This window comes from Panthera pardus, unplaced genomic scaffold, assembly GCF_024362965.1.
Source record: "Panthera pardus isolate Hobbes unplaced genomic scaffold, ASM2436296v1 HiC_scaffold_2, whole genome shotgun sequence".
NCBI lineage: Eukaryota > Metazoa > Chordata > Mammalia > Carnivora > Felidae > Panthera > Panthera pardus.
Genome location: NW_026526765.1, coordinates 124,611,063 through 124,636,748, shown reverse-complemented (window position 1 = coordinate 124,636,748; position 25,686 = coordinate 124,611,063). Strand labels below are relative to the sequence as shown.

At 40.6% G+C, this 25,686-nt stretch overlaps 1 protein-coding gene and 1 pseudogene across 5 annotated transcripts in view; one reads left to right on the top strand and one right to left on the bottom strand.

The window, feature by feature from the left end:
* KLHL3 (kelch like family member 3) overlaps nt 1-25,686 on the bottom strand; it is a 278,704-nt gene that overhangs the window by 179,198 nt on the left and 73,820 nt on the right. The window lies entirely within an intron of this gene.
* On the top strand, nt 1,208-2,782 carry LOC109252113 (neuropeptide Y receptor type 6-like; annotated as a pseudogene).

Genomic DNA, 25,686 nt, shown 5'->3' with positions numbered 1-25,686 from the left:
GTGGAGCTGACAAATTTTATTCAGTACACACATACTGAACACTATTATATGTTGAGGCTGAGAGATAAATTCAGTTGATCTCATTCAATCCTCATAACAACTCACACTGTTTATTCCCATTTTACAGATAAGAAAACTCAGCATGAAGGGTAACTAATTGTGTCAAAGTCATAGGGACACCAAATGGTGATGTTACAATTGAAATTCAACCCAAACATGGTACTGTGACCTCCACAGCACATGCACAAACACACACACACACACACACACACACACACACACACACACACACACACAACACTGGAGTACCAGGAATGGAAACACATTTGGGCTCCCTTACCTAGTTAATAAAATGCTATCTATCTTACATAGCTAATAGAATGCTATCACATTTTCTTCCTTATTAGCTCTAAAGACTATATTGATGGGTGGAACAACTGGGTGGCTTAGTCAGTTAAGCATCCAACTCTTGATCTCAGCTCAGGTCACGATGGCACAGTTCGTGAGTTCATGCCCCATGTCTGCCTACATACTGTCACTATGGAGCCTGCTTGGGATTTTCTCTCTGTCGCTCTGTCCCTCCCCTGCTTGCATGTTCATATTCTCTCTCTCTCTCTCTCTCTCTCTCTCTCTCTCTCTCTCAGAATAAATAAACTTAAATTAAAAAAAAATACTAGGGGCACCTGGGCGGCTCAGTCGGTTGGGCGTCCGACTTCAGCTCAGGTCATGATCTTATGGTTTGTGGGTTCAAGCCCCACATTGGGCTCTGTGCTGACAGCTCAGAGCCTGGAGCCTGCTTCAGATTCTGTGTCTCTTTTTCTCTCTGCCCCTCCCCCACTTGTGCTCTGTCTCTCTCTGCCTCTCAAAAATAAATAAATGTAAAAAAAGAAATTAAAAAAACAATACTATACTGATGGAACAAATCAAGCACCCTGAGATGAGAAGAAGGGCAAGGACTGAGAGGTCAGACCCATCTCTCTATGTCCTCTCAGGTTGTTAAGAACTTGCACTAATATTCTGGGTTCTGTTTCATTTTTTAGATCTAAGGAGGATATTCAAGTCATTGGTGCATTTTCATGGAGCACATGTAAAGATCAAGGAATATTAAACCCTACTAATTACTCACTGGAAGACTCAGAGCCAAGTACTTCCCAAGAAATCATGGTCAAAATAAGCTAACAAAAGGTCTTCTTACAACCCTAACATAATGGAACTTTTTCTAAACTATCCAGCATCTAATAAAACCAATGCAGAAAGCAACAACTCTGCATTTTTTCTACTTTGAGGCCTCTCGGCTTCCTTCTCTAGCCTTGCTCCTATTCCTCATAGCCTATACTGTTGTCTTAATAGTGGGCCTTTTTGCAAACTTTTCTCTCATCACTATCATCGTTAAGAAGCAGAGAAAAGCTCAAAACGTCATCAGTATACTGACTGCCAATCTGTCCTTCTCTGGCATCTTGGTATGTGTCATGTGCATCCCTTTTACTGCCATGTACACTCTGATGGACTACTGGATATTTGGGGATGCCATGTGCAAGCTCAGCTCTTATGTGCAGGGTGTCTCCATCTCTGTGTCCATATTCTCACAGGTGTTAATTACTGTTGAAAGGTAGCAGCTGATTGTAAACCCCTATGACTAGAAACCCAGTGTATCTCATGTCTACTGGGATATCACAGTGATTTGGCTATTTTCTCTTCTTCCTGTACTATCACCTCCCAGATGAGCCTTTTAAGAGCCTCTCTCCCCACTGACCTCTACATCCATGGTGCAGCCTGTATAGAGAACTGGCCCTCCAAAATAAACCAGCTCCTCTTCACCACTTTAATGTTTATGGTCCAGTATCACATCCCTCTGAGCTTCATCCTCATCTACTACTTGAAGATTGTTACTTGCCTCCAGAGGAGAAATGAGAAGGAAGACAGAAAAGAGGGAAAGCGACAGTCAGCTCAATGAAAACAAAAGAATCAACACGATATTGATCTCCACTGAGGTGACCTTTGGGGCCTGCTGGTTGCCCTTGAACATCTTCAATGTTATTTTTGACTGGTATCACAAGGTGCTGATGAGCTGTCACCAGGACCTAGTATTTGCAGTCTGTCTGCCACTTGATTGCTATGGTTTCCACATGCATAAAACCTCTATTTTCTGGATTTCTCAACAAAGCTTTCCAGAAGGATCTGGGAGTGCTTATTCACCATTGCTGGTGCTTTGCACCTCGGGAAAGATATGAAAATACTGCCATCTCCACTATGCACATCAATGAATCCAAGGCATCATTAAGATTGGCTCTTGCATCAACAGGTATATAAAAATTATTAACAAATGCTAAAGATGTTCTTGAATGAAAGATGGAGAGATAATGGCATAAAGATGCATAGAAAGAAGCTAGAACCAAAAGAGAGACAGAGAGAGAGAGAGAGCGAGAGAGAGCAACTTGACACTACCGAGTTTTGCTTTAGGCCAGACCTGTGCGTGCCATATATCTGCCCAAAACACACACACACGCCATCCCTTTTTTCTGAGGAGAACAATGCTAAGTAACTCAAACTAGCTGTTATCATTTAGGGCAAAGAATTACAATGAGAAAGCAACTGAGGCAAGCAGCACTGCTGGCCAGGGAACAAGTTTCCAGAAGCTGTTACTCAATGGCATGCCCACAAAAGGTATTACTAATTATAAGCCTAGTAAAAGCACTGCTATACCTCTCAGTGTTCAAGACATTTCACTTTCATATTTGGGAACTCTAACTTTCAACCATGTAACCATTCAATTAATTAGCCAAGTCAGAAAGCCCCCATCATAACCTATTAATTCGTCAACAAAGTAAGTTTGATTGCAAGTTGAATGACACTGAAACTAAGTATTGTAATTATTTCCCATGCCTGAATCAGATTCTCTAGTTTATGCTAACAGTACATTTTCTTCACTAACAACGCTATTAAGCACCATTAGAACAGACCACAAACTCGTCAGCACTCCAGTTATGCTAGAGATCACCCTAACTAACTTATCAATGGCTAATGTATATAGAATTTTAATTATCAAATAGCTTTTTATCCCTAATTCTTTATGTATGTTAAATAGGAGTTATGATGCATCTATTACTGGGTTTAAGGGACTTCATCAGTAGCACTTTTACAATTAGCTCCAGATTTTTTTAAACTTCTCATAAATCTCATGAATTAAACTTTAGAGGCACCTGGGTGGCTCAGTTGGTTAAACTTCTGACTTCAGGTCAGGTCATGATCTCCTGGTTTGAGAGTTTAGCCCCACATCGAACTCTGTGCTGACAGCTCAGAGCCTGGAGCCTGCTTCAGATTCTGTGTCTCCCTCTCTCTGTGCCTCCCCGCCCCCTCTCAAAAGTAAATAAACATTAAAAAAAATTTTTTTTTTTAATATCCCTTATCCCCACAGTATCACATAGGAGAATCAGCTAGACTGTTTTCTTTTCTTTCTTTCTTTTTAATGTTTATTTTTAAAAATAAATTTTTTTTAATGTTTATTTATTTTTGAGAGAGAGAGGGCATGAGAAGTGGAAGGGCAGAAAGAGAGGGAGACAGAATCCGAAGCAGGCTCCAGTCTCTGAGGTGTCAGCACAGAGCCCGACGTGAGGCGCGAACCCACAAACCACGAGGTCATGACCTGAGCCGAAGTGGGACACTTAACCAACAGAGCCACCCAGGCGCCCCATTTTAATGTTTATTTTTGAGAAAGAGAACGCAAGCAGGGGAGGGGCAGAGAGAGAGGAAGACAAAAGAGCCAGAGCACTCTGGTGCTCTGACACCAGAGAGCCGGACATACGGCTTGAACCTGTGAACCATGAGACCATGACCTGGGCTGAGGTTTGACACTTAACCGACTGAGCCACCCAGCTGCCCCTAGACTGTTTTCAAAATAATAATAATAATAATAATAATAATAATAATAAGCTACTATCATTCAATAGCCATTAGCTCAGGGATTTCTACTGAATCATGGCCAGCTTTATCTCTTCCTTGGATAAATCACCCTTATACTATTACATTTGAGCTGCAGCTTATTGGTCTGTCAAAAATGTAACTATGCCTTCTTTCTTTTGAATAAGAGGTAATGTATCTTTGATTATCTGTGGTTTTTCCACTGTGTTTTTTTTTTTCTTTCACATCAGCCTTCATGATTTCCCTCCTGAAACATTTCTTCCTTCTCTCTACCTCTCCTTCCACCTCCTTCCTTCTCCCTATCTCTTCCCTTCAGCATTTCTACTCTATCACTGGAAAAAATGAACAACAAAAGCACTGCAGGGCACCCAAATGAAATAAAATGTAAGTCTCACAGTATTAGTTGCAAATAAAAACTATTATCTAAACACCAATTTCAAATGGTGCAGCTTAGAATTTTAAAGGTACAAGACGGTAGCCCCTCAGCCCAGGAAACAGTCAATTCTCCCTAGATAACCTTTTTCTGTCTCTTCTGACAGACAGTGGTCAGTCTTATAATTAAAATGTAATATGATGTTTTACCTGCTGGGTAAAGACAGTTTCCATTACTAAAATGATTCTAACCAAGACACTAAAAGAAAAGGTTTTTATCAACTTCGTACATGACCCCCACCCCTCATCCACACACATGCACCTCTAACCTTGACCTCCACCCTGATCATTCAAAAGATATTTCCAATCTATGATTAAATATTATGGTGTTATTTCTGGCTCCAGGCTAAGAGCTAGTTCCTCCTATAAACTGTTATGTCTTTCTTCTAAACCTGTCTTAAGCTTTAATGAAATGAAAGTCACTAATGTGTAACTATCAACAGTAGTCTTTCTTCTGGTTATTTTTACCTCAAAAAAGTAGTGAAATAAATTTTTTGATGCATGCTTTCACCCTTAAGGGGCTTATATTCTGACAGGTAGGAGAGCAAAGGTCTAGAAGCAGCTACTTAAAAAGTATGATGGACAGGGAAATGCAAATCAAAAACCACATTAAGATATCACTACATACCTAACAAAATGGCTAGGATCAAAAAGACAAGAAATATCAAGTGTTGTCAAGGATCTAGAGAAATAGGAAGCCTCATGCAGTGTCGGTGGAAATGCAACTTGGCGTAGATACTGTGTAAAACAGTACAGAAATTCCTACAAAAATTAAAAAGAGAATTACCATATGACCCAGTGATTCCACTACTGGGTATTTACCCAAAGAAAACAAAAACACTAATTCAAAAAGATATGTGCACCCCTATGTTACTGTCATTAACCAAGCATTATTGGCAATAGCCAAGATATGGGAGTAACCCAAGTGTCTGTCTATAGATGAATGAATAAAGATGTAATATCAATAGGGGGTGCCTGGCTGACTCAGTCAGTAGAGCACATGACTCTTGATCCCAGGGTCATGAGTTCGAGCCCCACATTGGGCGTGGAGCCTACTTAAAATAAAAATTTTTTTTAAAAGATGGGGTATAAATGTACAATGGAATATTTTTAATTGTAATTTTTTTATTTGAGAGAGAGAGAGAGAGAGAGCATGTGTGAGTTATAGAGAGGGGCAGAGGGAGAGAGATAGAATCTTAAGCAGGCTCAGCATGGAGCCAGATGCAGGGCTCAATCCCACGACCCTGTGATTATGATCTAAGCTGAAATCAAGAGTAGAATGCTCAGTCAACTGCACCATCCAGACACCCCTGTACAATGGATTATTATTCAGCCATAAAAAAGAATGACATCTTGCCATTTGCAATATGAACAGACCTAGAAATTCTGTATAATGCTAAGTGACGTAAGTCAGACAGAGAAAAGACAAATACCATATGATTTCATTCACATGTGGAATTTAAGAAACAAAACAAATAATAAAAGAGACAAACAAAAAACACAAACTCTTAGATACAGAGAACAAACAATTGGTTGCCAGAGGGGAGGTGGGGAATGGGGATGTAGGTGAAATAAATAAAGGGTATTAAAAGTATACTTATCATAATGAGCACCAAGTAATGTACAGAATTGTTGAATCATTATACTGTATATCTGAAACTAATGTAACGCTATATGTTAATTATAGTGGAATTTTAAAAAAATAAAATTTTAGAAATACATATATATGTAAATGATTTAGACAATTCCAACAATTACATAAAAGCAAATATTTCACCCTCCAATAAATTTATTTCTGATTTCTATATACTATTTAAAAATATATATGCTTATCATGATAAGCACTAGGTAAGTAATCTATAGAATGGTTGAATTGTTATACACCTGAAACTAATAGAACACTGTATATTAATTATATTTCAATAAAAAATACATTTAAGAAAGTAAAATGTCCAAATTATGTTAATGAAAAAATAGTAAATAAACAAGAAAAACTGAAAAGAAAAGAAAGTATGATAGAAATATAAACCAAGTGTTGTGGGGCCCAGTAGCAGAGGTAAAAATCGTTTCTTAGAGGAAACAAGTGAAAATTTCAGGAAAGTCAACTTTCCGTTTTGTAGTATTTGTGGGTCTGTTTGGTCCACCCAAATGTGGTCTACTGTTGAGCCACTTGGTGAATGAAATAAGGCCTTATTTTCTCACCTGCCTAATGGGCCTGTATTCTCCTCTCTAACAGACTAGAGTCTCTTTTGAGACTAGAAACTAGTTATCAATCTAGAACTTCATGATGTTTGCCAGATAGCCTTGGAAACACCATGTCCTGTGGCCAATGCTCCAAAAATTCTACTCCACTATCTCCTGACCTCAAATCAATTTGGACTGAAGAGTAGTAGTTCATATCCTTAATAGTTTCCAGAAAAGGTGACTATTAGTGAGATGAGTAAATATTTATGCTCTCAAAAAATTACTAAATTAACTGTTCTGAATGTATCTGTCCAATGCACCAGAGCTAAATTTAAAAATGCTAACACATTGACAACAAGTCCTCTACGTGTTCTCTCTGCCTATTTCTAAAGATTCCCTTAGGAATAATACCCAAACAATTTCTAACAGAGAAAAATTAACAATATAAATGATTCAAAATAAAGAATACCCAAATGTGGTTTAAATGCATATAGTGTATACTTCTCTGCAATGGAAAATAAAACATTCTGAAAAAGGCATAAATAACTTGACAGAGTAACATGCATGAGGCTTCAACTCAAAGAAGCAGTCTCCCACTTGATACTGAGGAGGAACAGCATAGTTTGTCAGCCCAGGGAAAAGAGTCGATCTTTAATCCCATAAACTTTGTATTCTGTAGAATAATAAATATTTATATATGTAAACATATAGACATATATACATATACGTATATGTATATATAAAGTTATGTATCTATAAAGTCCTTAGTATATACTTTCACTGTCTTGGTTCTGAAGGCTTTCCTTCTGGCTAAATTGAAAGCTGGCTAAAGGAAAGCTAAGAGTAATTGAAGGCTGGGGCGCCTGAGTGGCTCAGTCAGTTAAGCATCTGAATTGGGCTCAAGCCATGATCTCATAGTTCATGAGTTTGAGCCCTGCGTCAGGCTCTGTGTTGACAGCTCAGAACCTGGGTCCTGCTTCAGATTCTGTGTCTCCCTCTCTCTCTGTCCCTCCCCTGTTCATGCTCGCTTGCTCTCTCTCTCTCTCTCTCTCTCTCTCTCAAAAATAAATCTTTAAAAAAAATTTAAAACTAAGTGAAGGCAGGGGTGCCTCGGTGGCTCAGTCAGCTGAGCGACCAACTTCGGTTCAGGTCATGATCTCACGGTTTGTGAGTTCAACCCCCGCATCGGGCTCTGTGCTGACAACTCAAAGCCCGGAGCCTGCTTCAGATTCTGTGTCTCCCTCTCTCTCTCTCTCTCTCTGCTCCTCCCCCACACATGCTCTGTCACTCTCTGTCTCAGAAATAAATAAACATTAAAAAATTTTTAAATAAAAGTAAGTGAAGGCAGACTCAGTGACAATGGAATTCTCAATTTACTTCTATACCCAAAGTAAGAATATACTGGGCAAGAGAAGAATAAGTATCCCCAGTAAGGGGAAGGGGCAAGATTTCAAAACTGAAGTGCTCAGGAATTCTTACAATTCTCCCTGAAGTCATCTATGCCATAAATGTGCTCATGCAATAAATTGGAGAATGAAAACTGACATATATTCCTAGGGGGACCAGGGAAGGCAAGGCAGGTCTCTTTCCCCTATTTCTATTACCAAACTCCTGGAAGCTGGGCTGGTGCCTCCCCTGCTGGAGAAGCAACAAGATGTGTGGTGCTGGCGACAGGAACGCATCCATCTTATATCTGGTTGTCGACTGTTGCCTATGATTCTCTATTTTAAATCTGTTCTTCTAACTGGACTGAGAACTTTCAGAGACCTTGACCTACATCCATTATTCCTTCTATACCAGCAGTCCAGTACCGTCCTCAGTATTTAGGACAGGACAAGGCAAGGGAAAAGCATTTAATACATATAGATTCTAAAAGTTATTATTTCCTTAAAAAACCGGCTAGACAGTAATTACTTACTTAATGAATACCTGAATGTTTTTCAAGCCTATGTTTTATTAATTGTCCAATGAGAGTAGAAAGATATAATCCTAATTACACAGAGATTATGGGACCATCAATAAACCAGAAAATCCTGAGTCCTTTGGGACTCCATTTAAATGTTTCTTAACAACCTCCTCTGATCCCCCAGGGCTGTTAGGATCCCCTAGTCACTGCTCTTATAGCACCCCATGTATACCTACCATGTAGAACCCTGAAGGTCTGTTTACGTGTGTGCCTGCTCTACAAGACATGAGCTCCCTGAAGGCAAGGAGGACTGGGTGTTATTCACCCAAGTAGCTCCAGTGTCAACTACAGCAACTGGCTACAGCATCTCCAACTACAATATCTCCACAAAGTAGAGAATAAATTAATATTTGCAAGCTGGAGATGCAGAATAAATCTGAGGATAACAAATCTTTGCTTGGAAGTGGGCTGTGGATCTGAATAGCATATGGGACCTGTACTTCCTGGACTCAGTAATTGAAGAAGCAGAAAGCCAAAATTCCATCTGAAATATAAAAGCCAGTGCTCAGGAAACCTGCAATGGCAAGAGGACAAAAGCAAACGCACCTTGGTTGTAGGCGAGGCTCAAGGGCAAAGTGTACTTATTTGTGGCTCAAACATTATTTGCCAGTAACAGTTATGCCAGTAAGAGTCAGCTAACTGGGCAGATCCTAGGATTGAAAGAAATTCTCTATTAATTTCCAATTAACTAAGTTGACAGGTTCTTGGAGCAAAAAGCTTTAAGAAATCCAAAGCCAGGCTTCCAGAGCAACCAGTTGCAGAAGAGCGGGGCCCATTATGACCCTATCAGAAGAAAAATCAGACTCTCTATAAAAGGCAGGACAGAACTTCGTCTTTTTCAGGGAGCCAAATTCTTCCTCTCCATTAAGAGAACATAAAACCAGAAACAAGAGTTATTGAGTTATTGATTTGGCAGCGATCTTCCTCATCTTGGGATCCCAGAAGATGCCTTTTGGTTTTCTACAGCAGGAGTCCTTGACTCCTGGACACTGTTACAAGACAGCTGTCTCCTGGTAATTCAAGCTTTACACCTTTCTACTTCCTGTGAAGTTTCTCAATTCAAAAACAAATACAAAGGTGTGTGCGCGCACACATGTGCACACGTTTGTGTGTAGCACCTAAAAAAATGTCTGAAAGGAAATATTCCAAAATGTTAATAGTGTTTATGCCCAGGTGACAGGATTTTTTTGGTGACCTATCTCTACTTCTTTTTCCCTTATTTCATCTTGCATTCTAATCTCCCTTCCTCTCTCCTATTTGATATCTATGTTTTCTAAATATTCTACTAGAAACATGTGTTATTTGTATAATTTTTAAAATGGGAGAGAAAAAGATTAAAACTGAAAAAAATCAATAAACACAAAACAAAAAAACCTAAGAATCCAAAGTGCCTGGCCATGAGGCAGCTGTGGTACAAGAAATCAAGAGACAAGGGTCTAGCTTAATGTTTGGGTAAATCAGGGGCACCTGGCTGCCTCAGTTGGTTGAGTGACTTTGGCTCAGGTCATGATCTCATTGTTCATTGATTCAAGCCTCATGTCGGGGTTTGCGCTGATAGCACAAAGCCTGCTTCATATTCTCTCTCTCTCTCTCTCTCTCTCTCTCTCTCTCTCTGCCCCTCCCCCATTCATGTGTGCTCTCTCTTTCTCTCTCTCTCTCAAAAGTAAACATTAAAAAATTTTTTTAATGTTTGGAAAAATCACTTACCCTTCCTAAGCTTCAGATTCTTCATCTGCAAAACACATCATTCATTCAATAAATATTTAATAAGCATCTACTATGTGAATAAATATAATCGTGAGCAAGATTGACCTAATTCCCTGCCTTCACGGCAGTCTCTCAGAGATGATACTTCTTTTAAAAAAGTCAATTTTGAGGGTGCCTGGGTGGCTCAGTCGGTTGGGCATCCGACTTCAGCTCAGGTCATGATCTCGTGGTTTGTGGGTTCGAGCCCCATGTCGGGCTCTGCGCTGACAGCTCAGAGCCTGAAGCCTGCTTCGGATTCTGGGTCTCCCTCTCTCCCTGCCTCTCCCCCACTCACGGTTTCTATCAAAAATAAATAAAAATGTAAAAAAAAAATTTTTAAGTAAATTTTGACAAGTACTATAACAGAAGAAGATACAATATTATGAAAGCAACGAGTAGAAGAAACTGAGGAGAATGGGGACAGAAGGAAGATAAAAGAATCTTCCTGAAAGAAATAAACTGAGAGCCAAAGGATGACTGGGATTTAGCCAGGCAAAGATGAGGCTGGTTATGCCTGTAACTGCTTTGTAATTCTGTGATTCTGTGTTCTAAGCTGTGTTACTGAATCACAGAGTCCAAAGGGTCATCTGTCACTCATTTTGTCCCTCTACTCATTAACTCACTTAATCCTAAAAACATTCTGTAGGTAGATAATTTTACTTCAGTTTACAAATGAAGTATTAGTTGAGCACGTTGCCTGAAGTTAGGGGTAAATCCTCATCTATCTAAAATCCCATCCTCCTTCATTCATCATTCAATTATCACTTACTAAGTACCTGTCGAGCTCTCTGCTAGACACTGGAGATGAAGAGATCAGTAAAACTATATCCTTGCTCTTGAGGAATGCACTGTCTGAGGGGGAACTTTAAGTAGCCAGACAATTACAACATCGTGGAGTGTTTAGAAAGAAGCAGAGTGTGACTATGTCTTTTCATCACAATCTAGTTCCCTAGGTCTCCTAGGAAATCTGGAGGTACATGATCAATGACAAAGACTATACAAATGGGGAAATTTTCAAAGCTGTAGCTGAAGCCTAGCATCCCTGACTGGCACCGACCAACAGCTCTGTCTGCTATACCATTAGGCCATCACACTCTATTCAGGTGAAAATCTTCCAGGGGAAATGAGTGTCCAAATGGTATCCATTCATCTTACTATGCAGAATAAGCATGCTCCCAGGCACCCCAAAATGATGAAGAACGCTGGCAGTGGCATCACTGGCTCCTAAAGAAAGGCAGGTATAAGCTAAAGAATGCCTGCTATGATGGTGGAACACTTCATGACAATTTTCAGACAAAGCTTCCTTACCCATAAGTCTTCTGAAGAAAACCCCTCCTCTCTGATTTCAGGGAACTGAGAAAAGAGGTACAAATCCAAGATTTCAGAGTTGCTCCTGGAAGAGCTTCAACCAGGAGCTCTCAGAAACAGATACTATTTCTAATTTGGGAGCCTCACAAAAACACTAGGCATCTAGCTTGCTAGAATGAGTGTGAGATGTATCTTCCAAGTCAATAGTTCAGTGGACACTAGGCCTACAGTATTGTGTAGAGGAACTCAATTCCTTCACAGAGTAACTGAGGGGAAAGAGCTCACAGATCTCAGATGTTTACTCACCCCTCTAAGAGGCCCCAAGTAGCATCCATTTGCTCATACATTGAGATCAACAATAAAATTGCCTTTGGTGTTGGTGGGACAGGATTGCAAAACAATGTACCTGGGAGCCAGGAGTCCTGAGACTTTGATCTCAATTCTTCCACAGACTTATTTTGTAGCCCTAAACATGTCGCTTAAGCCCTCTGTGCCTCAGTTCTGCCATCTACAGAAAGGGATTGCTGCTGTCCTCCTTCCTGGAAGAACTGTGGAGAGGACACTGGAGTAGCCTTCCTTATTCACCCCCATGTTCGAGTAGTTACTTGATGATATTGCTTGTACATGGGGAGAAAAGGACAGGAAAGGGAAACACATTAACCAAGCATAGCGGGAAAAGCTCAGGTTTTGAGCTACCCAGGCTTGAGCTTGAATCTTGGCCCTACCAGATACTAGCTGTGTGAATTGAGGCAAGCTTCGTTAACATCTCTGGCCCTAAAAAGTTACATACATAAGACAGGGAGTAATCCCTGCCTTGCAGGACTGTTGTAAGAACTGAAGATAATGTATGTACAGTGCCTGGCCAAAGAAGGGACTACAGAAATAGTGGCAATATTAAAATCTCTGACACCAGTATAAGCCCTGAGGAGATTGCTCTTTTATAAATTTACATGTGTCAGATCCAGCCCACAGATCTCAGAGTTAGGCTAAAAATCTATGGAAAACTCTAAGTTCTTAAAGATGATAGCTGAAAAACAAAAAATCAGATGATTTCAAACTGCTTTCAGCATCCTTCCTCAATCCTCATCAGGTAGAAAAATACTCTCCACCTTCACTCAGCCACAGCCTTGGTGTCATTCTGACAAGAAATCTCCTGTCACCCCTGACTTCACAACCTGACTTCACAACGTGACTTCACAACCTGACTAGACAATACTGTGGGGAAAAGGGATGTGGGTGCTTGGGGGAGGCTGCAATTTTATTTAATGCTTATTTATTTTTTGAGAGAGTGCAAGCAGGGCAGGGGCAGAGGATCTGAAGTGGGCTCTGCACCGACAGCAGCAAGCCCAATGTGGGGCTCCAACATGTGAACCATGAGATCATGACCTGAGCTGAAATTGGACACTCAAATGACTGAGCCACCCAGGCACCCCAAGGGCTTGCAATTTTAAATGTGTGGTTCAGGTAGGTTTTCCTGAGGTGACATTTGAGCCAAGACTTGAAGGAGATAAGGAAACAAGACATGAGGATAGCTAAGAGAAGAGAGTCTAGGGAGAGGGTACAGCAAGTTCAAGGGCCCTGAGGCAGGAGTGCTCCTGGTGGATTCAAGGAAGAGTGGGGAGACTGAAGCAGCAGGAGTAAGGGGAGAATAATAGAGGATGAGGTTCAAGAGGTAAGAACCTTCACAATATGGTCTCTAAAGTGATGGTCCTGTTTTAGGCCTCAGTTCTCCCTTCTAAAAACTAGGCAGGAGCAGCTACGTGGCTAAGTCAGTTAAGCGGCTCCACTCAGCATGAAGACTGCTTGGGATTCTCTCTCTCCCTCTCCCTCTGTGTTCCTTCTCCGCTTTCACACACTCTCTCTCTCAAAATAAATAAATAAATAAAATATTTAAAAGATTAGGCAGAATGATAATACTCAAGAACAAGGTACTTGAAAGGGTAAAACAAAAAGAAAACTTAGTGAACAAACGAATGCAATGGTAATTGGAAGACATGAGTTTGAGGCCTGGATCTACACAAATGAGCTATGTGGCCCTTGAGCAAGTCACTTCACTTCTCCAAGCCAGTTTTCTTATTGGCGAAATGGAATGATCTGAGCTAATAGAGATGTTTTTCATCTGAAAATTATATACAAAGTATTCTTCAACAAATGGCTAGAACTACTGAATATTCATATGCCAAAAAAGGTGATTTTTTTTCATATCTCATACAATATAAAAACTCAAATGAATCACAAACCTATATGTAAAATTTAAACTTATAAAGTTACAGAAGGAAACATAGGGTAAAAAACATTGCAACCTTGAGCTACCCAAAGATTTCTCAAATACAACACCAAAGGTACTGTCCTTTAAAGAACAAACTGAGGGGCGCCTGGGTGGCTCAGTCGGTTGAGCGTCCGACTTCAGCTCAGGTCACGATCTCACGGTTCGTGAGTTCGAGCCCCGCATCCGGCTCTGGGCTGATGGCTCAGAGCCTGGAGCCTGCTTCCAATTCTGTGTCTCCCTCTCTCTCTGCCCCTCCCCCATTCATGCTCTGTCTCTCTCTGTCTCAAAAATAAATGAACATTAAAGAACAAACTGATAAAATTGTCTTTGTCAAAATAAAAGACTGACATATACCAAGAGTTGGTGAGGATGAGGATGTAGAGGAAGTGAAACTTCATAAGCGCTGGTGGGATCTGAAATGATAACAACTACTTTACAAAACAATTTGACATGTTCTTAGAAGTTAAAAAGACACCTACCATTTGATCCAATATTGTACTCCTAGGTGTTCACCTACTAGAAATAAAAGCATATTACCCATATGAATACTTATACATGAATGTTCATAATAGCTTTATGTGTAATAGCCAAAAACCAGAGCAATCTAAGGTCCAACAACAGATGAACCAATAAACCATGGTATATTTTTATAATGGAATACTACTCAGGAATGAAAAGGAATCAGCTATTGATACAGACTACAATATGGATGAATCTCAAGATAATTATGCTGAGTGGGTGCCAGGGTGACTCAGTCAGTTAAGCATCCAACTTCAGCTCAGGTCATGATCTTGTGGTTCATGCGTTCGAGCCCCACATCAGGCTCTCTGCTGTCAGCATGGAGCCAACTTTGGATCCTATGTCCCCCTCTTTTTCCCCTCCCCCATTCTCTCTCTCTCTCTCTCTCTCTCTCTCTCTCTCTGCCTCAAAAAAAAAACTTTAACAATAAATAAAATACAAAAATAATGACAATTATTATTACACTGAGTGAAAAAAGGCAGATACCTCCCCACCAAGAAAATAAAATACATACTGCATATATCATTTATACAGAATTCTAGAGAATACAAATTAATCTACAGTGACAACAAATCAGTGGTTGTCTGAAGACAGGGGCAGGAAGGTATAAGAGAGTTATTACAATGGAGACATGAGAAAACTTTTGGGAGTAACAGATATGTTAATTATCTTGATTGTGGTAATGGCTTCACAAGTGTACACAAATGTCAAAACTTATCAAATTATACACTTTAAAATGTGCAGTTTATCATATATTGATCTATTGCAATAAAGCTGTAAAAAAAAAAATGTTTGTAAGGAACACAGAGTATTTACTCCAATTCAAGTCAGCAAACTTTACTAAGCACCTACCCTGTACCAAGAGCTATGTCATATACAAGAGAAACAGAAGCAAATGAAACCAGGTTAATGACCTCAAGCTACTTACAGCCTCCAGGCAGGAAGCTTTAAAGCAATTTCACATTTCTTCCAGGTTGTCCAGTTTGTTGGCAGATAATTTTTCATGGTATTCCCTGATAATTGCTTTTGTTTCTGAGGGATTGGTTGTAATAATTCCATTTTCATTCATGATTTTATCTCTTTGGGTCCTCTCCCTTTTCTTTTTGAGAAGCCCGGCTAGAGGTTTATCAATTTTGTTTATTTTTTCAAAAAACCAACTCTTGGGTTTCATCGATCTGTTCTACTGTTTTTTTAGTTTCTACATTGTTTATTTCTTCTCTGATCTTTATTGTTTCTCTTCTTCTGCTGGGTTTGGGGTGTCTTTACTGTTTTGCTTCTATTTCCTTTAGGTGTGCTGTTAGATTTTGTATTGGGGATTTTTGTTTCTTGAGATACGCCTGGATTGCAATGTATTTTCCTCTCAGGACTGCCTTTGCTGCATCCCAAAGCATTTGGATTGTTGTATTTTCATTTTTGCTTGTTTCCATATATTTTTTAATTTCTTCTCTAATTGCCTGGTTGACCCATTCATTCTTTAGTAGGGCGTTCTTCAATCTCCATGCTTTTGGAGGTTTTCCAGACTTTTTCCTGTGGTTGATTTCAAGTTTCATAGCATTGTGATCTGAAAGCATGCATGGTATGATCTCAGTTCTTTTATACGTATGAAGGGCTGTTTTGTGACCCAGTATGTGATCTATCTTGGAGAATGTTCCACGTGCACTCGAGAAGAAAGTATATTCTGTTGCTTTGGGATGCAGAGTTCTAAATATATCTGTCTGGTCCATCTGATCCAATGTATCATTCAGAGCCCTTGTTTCTTTTTTGATCCTGTGTCTAGATGATCTATCCATTGCTGTAAGTGACATATCAGATAAAGGGCTAGTATCCAAAATCTATAAAGAACTCACCAAACTCCACACATGAAGAACAAATAACCCAGTGAAGAAATGGGCAGAAAACATGAATAGACACTTCTCTAAAGAAGACATCCAGATGGCCAACAGGGACATGAAAAGGTGCTCAACATCACTCCTCATCAGGGAAATACAAATCAAAACCACACTGAGATATCACCTCACGCCAGTCAGAGTGGCTAAAATGAACAAATCAGGATTCTATAGATGCTGGAGAGGATGTGGAGAAATGGGAACCCTCTTGCACTGGTGGTGGGAATGCAAACTGATGCAGCCACTCTGGAAAAGTGTGGAGGTTCCTCAAAAAATTAAAAATACATCTACCCTATGACCCAGGAATAGCACAACTAAGAATTTACCCAAGGGATACAGGAGTGCTGATACATAGGGGCACTTGTACCCCAATGTTTATAGCAGCACTTTCAATAATAGCCAAATTATGGAAAGAGCCCAAATGTCCATCAACTGATGAATGGATAAAGAAATTGTGGTTTACATACACAGTGGAAAACTACTTGGCAATGAGAAAGAATGAAATATGGCCTTTTTGTAGCAACGTGAATGGAATTGAAGAGTGTTATGCTAAGTGAAATAAGTCATACAGAGAAAGACAGATACCATATGTTTTCACTTTCCATCCATATGTGGATCCTGAGAAACTTAACAGAAGACCATGGGGGGATGGGAAAGAAAAAAAAAAAGTTAGAGACAGAGGGAGCCAAACCATAAGAGACTCTTAAAAACTGAAAATAAACTGAGGGTTGATGGGGGGGTGGGAGGGAGAGGAGGGTGGGTGTTAGGTATTGAGGAGGGCACCTGTTGGGATGAGCACTGGGTGTTGTATGGAAACCAATTTGTCAAATTTCATATTAAAAAATTTTTTTTAAATAAATAAATAAATAAATAAAGCAATTTCACATACACACTGCATTATCACCCTCCTATGGGTGAGGGAACAAGAATAGCCTCTGAAAGTGTTAAACATGGATCAGAGTTAACTCTTCCCTCTCTTGTTCTAGAATCTTCAACCCACAAATTGGGAACATTCTTATTCTCCCCTCTCATAACTTTAGAATGTCAGGGCTAGAACAGTTTACAGAGAGAACTGAAGCCCAGAGGGGAAAGTGACTTGCTATCAGCCACAGAGCAGATCAGTGGGAGAATTAAAAGAGAAGGCTGGTGAGAAGCATTCTTGGAGTAAGTTACATTAAAACAATATGTATTCTTTAACTGAACTGACAGTGATTAATAGTTGAGGATTCTCAAATTCACACAGAGACTTCATACGAAAAGAAGCTGGAAGAGCTGACTTCTTCCTACATAGTGAGTCTTCAAAGAAACTGTATGAACAATTCAAGTCAGAGTCCCTGAAACTTCAGCCTTGAAAGCTGATCATGGATTTAACTGTCAAGCTTTCCAGAACAGTTTTCTTTCTGCTTGGTCACCACTCAAAGCCTTCTCAGGAGGAAGGCTTCTACAGGTAGGCTAAGGGGTAAACATGGGCAAATCTGTGCAGACAGCAGCATTTACGGCTCACAATCCCCCCAAAACAGACCATAATACCCACAGAGATGGTGAACAAATTACAGATCTCTCAGTTTATCCCTCCTTCTTCCTCCTGCCTTTATGACACATACCAGAAGCAATTCTATAATCACTATTACCAGCTAAATCCACCGTCTTCTTCTCCCCTCTCTCCCAAATATACCTCTCTAACATTCAACCCATTCCCTAGGAGCAAATAAATGTTTCTCTTAAGTCCCAAGAAAGGAGAGAAGAATAAGGAGAGAAATGAGCAGGAATGGTTATACTGTCAGGATAGGTTAGTATATGCTACGGTCATAACACCCAATCTCTCAGGGCCAGGCCTCAGATTGAAGGGGGTGGGCAGGGTTATGCTATATGTAATGATCAGGGACCCAAGACAGTGAGGTACCACCATCTTGTAGGAATTCCATCTGGAATACACAACCTTCTCAGTAACTAAGGCAAGGATTTGAGGAGCTGAAGAGTCTCATACCAGCGATTAAATACTTTGGCCTAAAAACAACATAAGCACCACTTCCACTCACAACTCATTGGCCAGAAATATTCATATGTTGCTACCTAAATGCAAGGGATGGGAAACTATAACCCTGCAGTGCGCCTAGAAGAAAAGAACCAGGGGCACCTGAGTGGCTCAGTTGATTAAGGGTCCAACTCTTGGCTTCAGCTCAAGTCATGATCTCATGGTTAGTGAGTTCTAGCCCTGCATCCAACTCTGTGCTGACAGTACAGATGCCCCTCCCCTGCTCATTCACTCACTCACTCACTCTCTCTCTTTCTATCAAAATAAATAATCTTAAAAAAAATTTTTTAGGGGCACCTAGGTGGCTCAGTTGGTTAAGCATCCGACTTCGGCTCAGATCATGATCTCACAGTTCGTGAGTTCGAGCCCCATGTCAGGCTCAAACTGAGCTGTCAGCACAGAGCCTGAAGGCTATTTTGGATTCTATGTCTCCCTCTCTCTCTGCTCTTCCCCTGCTCACATGCTGTCTCTCTCTCAAAAATAAATAAAGAATTAAAAAATTTTTTTTAATTTGTTAATGATTAAAAAAAAAGAAGAAGAGAACCAGATGTGGGTGAACGCCAGAAGTCTTTACCACAAAGGATCTGAAGTTATTGCTATCTTTATTCACACAGGTCAGGCCAGAGCCTTTACAAGGGAACTCAAAGGGTTCTACAACATCTCCTGATTATCATCCTTCATTTTCTAAGTGAAAATGATTATCACTCTACCGTGATCTATCATTCTATCATTTTTCACTTTCTAAAATTCTAGGGATGACAGGTTTGCTAGTTGGTCCTTAAGCCTTGACTCTTCTAATGAATATGTTTGTTCCAGGTGACTCCCACTTCAGTGCTCAAAGAAGCACTAATTGACAGAAAAGCATTCCCCTTTATAAAGCTTCTTCCTAACATAATGAAAAGGCTTCTTTCTATCCTAAGTTACTTTTTTTATCCTGACTCTTACCTTCTTGGCACAGCACCATCTCAATCACAGACTCCTAAAAATGGTCAAAAAAAAAAAAGGTATCTAAAAATAAAATTCACTATCTGAGTCTGGGACTGAAAGCCAGAACAAGATGATCAGCCACTATGTGTTTTATTTTGTTTTGTTTTTGAGAGAGAATCTTTTTTTTAATTTTATTTATTTTGGGGGGTAGGGGTAGGGACAGATAGAGAGGGAAAGAGAGAATCCCAAGCAGGCTCCTCGCCATCAGCACAGAGTATAACGCGGGACTCAGTCCCATGAACTGTGAGATCATGACGTAAGTGAAAATCAAGAGTCAGGTGCTTAACCAACTGACCCACCCAGGCGCCCCAGTCACTATGTGTTTTTATTTTTTATTTTATTTTTTTTTTCAATATATGAAGTTTATTGTCAAATTGGTTTCCATACAACACCCAGTGCTCATCCCAAAAGGTGCCCTCCTCAATACCCGTCACCAACCCTCCCCACCCTCCCACCCCCCATCAACCCTCAGTTTGTTCTCAGTTTTTAAGAGTCTCTTATGCTTTGGCTCTCTCCCACTCTAACCTCTTTTTTTTTTTCCTTCCCCTCCCCCATGGATTTCTGTTAAGTTTCTCAGGATCCACATAAGAGTGAAACCATATGGTATCTGTCTTTCTCTGTATGGCTTATTTCACTTCGCATCACACTCTCCAATTCCATCCATGTTGCTACAAAGGGCCATATTTCATTCTTTCTCATTGCCACATAGTACTCCATTGAGTATATAAACCACAATTTCTTTATCCATTCATCAGTGGATGGACATTTAGGCTCTTTCCATAATTTGGCTATTGTTGAGAGGGCTGCTATAAACATTGGGGTACAAGTGCCCCTATGCATCAGTACTCCTGTATCCCTTGGGTAAATTCCTAGCAGTGCTATTGCTGGGTCATAAGGTAGATGTATTTTTAATTTTTTGAGGAACCTCCACACTGTTTTCCAGAGCAGCTGCACCAATTTGCATTCCCACCAACAGTGCAAGAGGGTTCCCGTTTCTCCACATCCTCTCCAGCATCTATAGTCTCCTGATTTGTTCATTTTGGCCACTCTGACTGGCGTGAGGTAATATCTCAGTGTGGTTTTGATTTGTATTTCCCTGATGAGGAGCAACGTTGAGCATCTTTTCCTGTGCCTGTTGGCCATATGGATGTCTTCTTTAGAGAAGTGTCTGTTCATGTTTTCTGCCCATTTCTTCACTGGGTTATTTGTTCTTCATGTGTGGAGTTTGGTGAGCTCTTTATAGATTTTGGATACTAGCCCTTTGTCCAATATGTCATTTGCAAATATCTGTTCCCATTCCGTTGGTTGCCTTTTAGTTTTGTTGATTGTTTCCTTTGCTGTGCAGAAGCTTTTTATCTTCATAAGGTCCCAGTAGTTCATTTTTGCTTTTAATTCCCTTGCCTTTGGGGATGTGTCAAGTAAGAAATTGCTATGGCTGAGGTCAGAGAGGTCTTTTCCTGCTTTCTCCTCTAGGGTTTTGATGGTTTCCTGTCTCACACTCAGGTCCTTTATCCATTTTGAGCTGATTTTTGTGAATGGTGTGAGAAAGTGGTTTAGTTTCAATCTTCTGCATGTTGCTGTCCAGTTCTCCAAGCACCATTTGTTAAAGAGACTATCTTTTTTCCATTGGATATTCTTTCCTGCTTTGCCAAAGATTAGTTGGCCATACGTTTGTGGGTCTAGTTCTGGGGTTTCTATTCCATTCCATTGGTCTATGTGTCTGTTTTTGTGCCAATACCATGCTGTCTTGATGATTACAGCTTTGTAGTAGAGGCTAAAGTCTGGGATTGTGATGCCTCCTGCTTTGGTCTTCATCTTCAAAATTACTTTGGCTATTCAGGGCCTTTTGTGGTTCCATATGAATTTTAGGACTGCTTGTTCTAGCTTCGAGAAGAATGCTGGTGCAATTTTGATTGGGATTGCACTGAATGTGTAGATAGCTTTGGGTAGTATTGACATTTTGACAATATTTATTCTTCCAATCCATGAGCAGGGAATGTTTTTCCATTTCTTTATATCTTCTTAAATTTCCTTCATAAGCTTTCTATAGTTTTCAGCATACAGATCTTTTACATCTTTGGTTAGATTTATTCCTAGGTATTTTATGCTTCTTGGTGCAATTGTGAATGGGATCAGTTTCTTTATTTGTCTTTCTGTTGCTTCATTATTAGTGTATAAGAATGCAACTGATTTCTGTACATTGATTTTGTATCCTGCAACTTTGCTAAATTCATGTATCAGTTCTAGCAGACTTCTGGTGGAGTCTATCGGATTTTCCATGTATAATATATGTCATCTGCAAAAAGTGAAAGCTTAACTTCATCTTTGCCAATTTTGATGCCTTTGATTTCCTTTTGTTGTCTGATTGCTGATGCTAGAACTTCCAACACTATGTTAAACAACAGCGGTGAGAGTGGGCATCCCTGTCGTGTTCCTGATCTCAGGGAAAAAGCTCTCAGTTTTTCCCCATTGAGGATGATGTTAGCCGTGGGCTTTTCATAAATGGCTTTTATGATCTTTAAGTATGTTCCTTCTATCCCGACTTTCTCGAGGGTTTTTATTAAGAAAGGGTGCTGAATTTTGTCAAAGGCCTTTTCTGCATCGATTGACAGGATCATATGGTTCTTATCTTTGCTTTTATTAATGTGATGTATCACGTTGATTGATTTGTGAATGTTGAACCAGTCCTGCAGCCCAGGAATGAATCCCACTTGATCATGGTGAATAATTCTTTTTATATGCTGTTGAATTCGATTTGCTAGTATCTTATTGAGAATTTTTGCATCCATATTCATCAGGGATATTGGCCTATAGTTCTCTTTTTTTACTGGGTCTCTGTCTGGTTTAGGAATCAAAGTAATACTGGCTTCATAGAATGAGTCTGGAAGTTTTCCTTCCCTTTCTATTTTTTGGAATAGCTTGAGAAGGATAGGTATTATCTCTGCTTTAAATTTCTGGTAGAACTCCCCTGGGAAGCCATCTAGTCCTGGACTTTTATTTTTTGGGAGACTTTTGATGACTGATTCAATTTCTTCGCTGGTTATGCGTCTGTTCAAGCTATTTCCTCCTGATTGAGTTTTGGAAGCGTGTGGGTGTTTAGGAATTTGTCCATTTCATCCAGGTTGTCCAGTTTGTTGGCAGATAATTTTTCATGGTATTCCCTGATAATTGCTTGTACTTCTGAGGGATTGGTTGTAATAATTCCATTTTCATTCATGATTTTATCGATTTGGGTCATCTCCCTTTTCTTTTTGAGAAGCCTGGCTAGAGGTTTATCAATTTTGTTTATTTTTTCAAAAAAAAAAAAACTCTTGGTTTCGCTGATCTGCTCTACAATTTTTTTAGATTCTATATTGTTTATTTCTGCTCTGATCTTTATTATTTCTCTTCTTCTGCTGGATTTAGGCTGTCTTTGCTGTTCTGCTTCTAGTTCCTTTAGATGTGCTGTTAGATTTTGTATTGGGGATTTTTCTTTTTAAAAAAAAAAATTTTTTTTAACGTTTATTTATTTTTGAGACAGAGAGAGACAGAGCATGAACGGGGGAGGGTCAGAGAGAGAGGGAGACACAGAATCTGAAACAGGCTCCAGGCTCTGAGCTGTCAGCACAGAGCCCGATGCGGGGCTCGAACTCACGGACCGCGAGATCATGACCTGAACCGAAGTCGGCCGCTTAACCGACTGAGCCACCCAGGCGCCCCTGTATTGGGGATTTTTCTTGTTTCTTGAGATACGCCTGGATTGCATTGTATTTTCCTCTCAGGACTGCCTTCGCTGCATCCCAAAGCGTTTGGATTGTTGTATTTTCATTTTCTCTTGTTTCCATATATTTTTTAATTTCTTCTCTAATTGCCTGGTTGACCCACTCATTCTTTAGTAGGGTGTTCTTTAACCTCCATGCTTTTGGAGGTTTTCCAGACTTTTTCCTGTGGTTGATTTCAAGCTTCACAGCATTGTGGTCTGAAAGCATGCATGGTATCATCTCAATTCTTGTATACTTACGAAGGGCTGTTTTGTGACCCAGTATGTGATCTATCTTGGAGAATGTTCCATGTGCACTCGAGAAGAAAGTATACTCTGTTGCTTTGGGATGCAGAGTTCTAAATATATCTGTCAAGTCCATCTGATCCAATGTATCATCCAGGGTCCTTGTTTCTTTATTGACCGTGTGTCTAGATGATCTATCCATTTCTGTAAGTGGAGTGTTAAAGTCCCCTGCAATGACCACATTCTTATCAATAAGGTTGCTTATGTTTGTGAGTAATTGTTTTATATATTTGGGGGCTCCTGTATTCGGTGCATAGACATTTATAATTGTTAGCTCTTCCTGATGGATAGACCCTGTGATTATTATGTAATGCCCTTCTTCATCTCTTGTTACAGCCTTTAAAGTCTAGTTTGTCTGATATAAGTATGGCTACTCCAGCTTTCTTTTGACTTCCAGTGGCATGATAGTTTTCCATCCCCTCTCTCAATCTGAAGGTGTCTCAGGTCCAAAATGAGTCTCTTGTAGACAGCAAATAGATGGGTCTTGTTTTTTATCCATTCTGATACCTATGTCTTTTGGTTGGCGAATTTGGTCCATTTACATTCAGTGTTATTATAGAAATATATGGGTTTAGAGTCATTGTGATGTCCGTACGTTTCATGCTTATAGCGATGTCTCTGGCATTTTGTCTCACAGGATCCCCCTTAGGATCTCTTGTAGGGCTAGCTTAGTGGTGACAAATTCCTTCAGTTTTTGTTTGTTTGGGAAGACCTTTATCTCTCCTTCTATTCTAAATGACAGACTTGCTGGATAAAGGATTCTTGGCTGCATATTTTTTTCTGTTCATCACATTGAAGATCTCCTGCCATTCCTTTCTGGCCTGCCAAGTTTCAGTAGAGAGATCAGTCACGAGTCTTATAGGTCTCCCTTTATATGTTAGAGCACGTTTATCTCTAGCTGCTTTCAGAATTTTCTCTTTATCCTTGTATTTTGCCAGTTTCACTATGATACGTCATGCAGAAGATCGATTCAAGTTACGTCTGAAGGGAGTTCTCTGTGCCTCTTGGATTTCAATGCCTTTTTCCTTCCCCAGATCCGGGAAGTTCTCAGCTATTATTTCTTCAAGTACACCTTCAGCACCTTTCCCTCTCTCTTCCTCCCCTGGAATACCAATTATGCGTATATTATTTCTCTTTAGTGCATCACTTAGTTCTCTAATTTTCCCCTCATACTCCTGGATTTTTTTATCTTTTTCTCAGCTTCTTCTTTTTCCATAATTTTGTCTTCTAGTTCACCTATTCTCTCCTCTGCCTCTTCAATCCGAGCCGTAGTTGTCTCCATTTTATTTTGCAGTTCATTGATAGCATTTTTTAGCTCCTCCTGGCTATTCCTTAGTCCCTTGATCTCTGTAGCAAGAGATTCTCGGCTGTCCTTTATACTGTTTTCAAGCCCAGTGATTAATTTTATGACTATTATTCTAAATTCACTTTCTGTTATATTGTTTAAATCATTTTTGATCAGTTAGCTGCTGTTATTTCCTGGACGTTTTTCTGAGGGGAATTCTTCCATTTCGTCATTTTGGATAGTCCCTGGAGTGGTGCGGGACTGCAGGCACTTCCCCTGTGCTGTCTTGAATAACTTGCGTTGGTGGGCGGGCCGCAGTCAGACCTGATGTCTGCCCCCAGCGCACCGCTGGGGCCACAGTCGGACTGGTGAGTGCCTTCTCTTCCCCTCTCCTAGGGGCGGGATTCACTGCGGGGTGGCGTGGCCCGTCTGGGCTACTTGCACACTGCCAGGCTTGTGGTGCTGGTGATCTGGCGTATTAGCTGGGGTGGATCGGCAAGGTGCACAGGGGCGGGAGGGGCAGGCTCAGCTCGCTTTTGCTTTTCCTTTGGAGATCTGCTTCGGGAGGGGCCCTGAGGCACCGGGAGGGAGTCAGAGCCGTCGGAGGGATGGATCTGAAGAAGCACAGCGTTGGGTATTTGCCCGGTGCAAGCAAGTTCCCTGGCAGGAACCAGTTCCCTTTGGGATTTTGGCTGGGGGATGGGCGAGGGAGATGGCGCTGGCGAGAGCCTTTGTTCCCCGCCAAGCTGAGCTCTGTCGTCCGGGGCTCAACAACTGTCCCTCCTATTGTCCTGCAGCTCTCCCATTCTCTGAGCAGAGCTGTTAGCTTATAACCTTCCAGATGTCAAGTCCCACTTGCTGTCGGAACACACTCCGTCCGGTCCCTCCGCTTTTGCAAGCCAGACTCAGGGGCTCTGCTCGGCCGGCGGCCCGCCCCTCCGCCCCGGCTCCCTCCCGCCAGTCTGTGTAGTGTGCACCACCTTGCTGCCCTTCCTACCCTTTTCCGTGGGCCTCTCGTCTGCGCTTGGCTCCGGAGACTCCGTTCTGCTAGTCTTATGGCGGTTTTCTGGGTTATTTAGGCAGGTGTAGGTGGAATCTAAGTGATC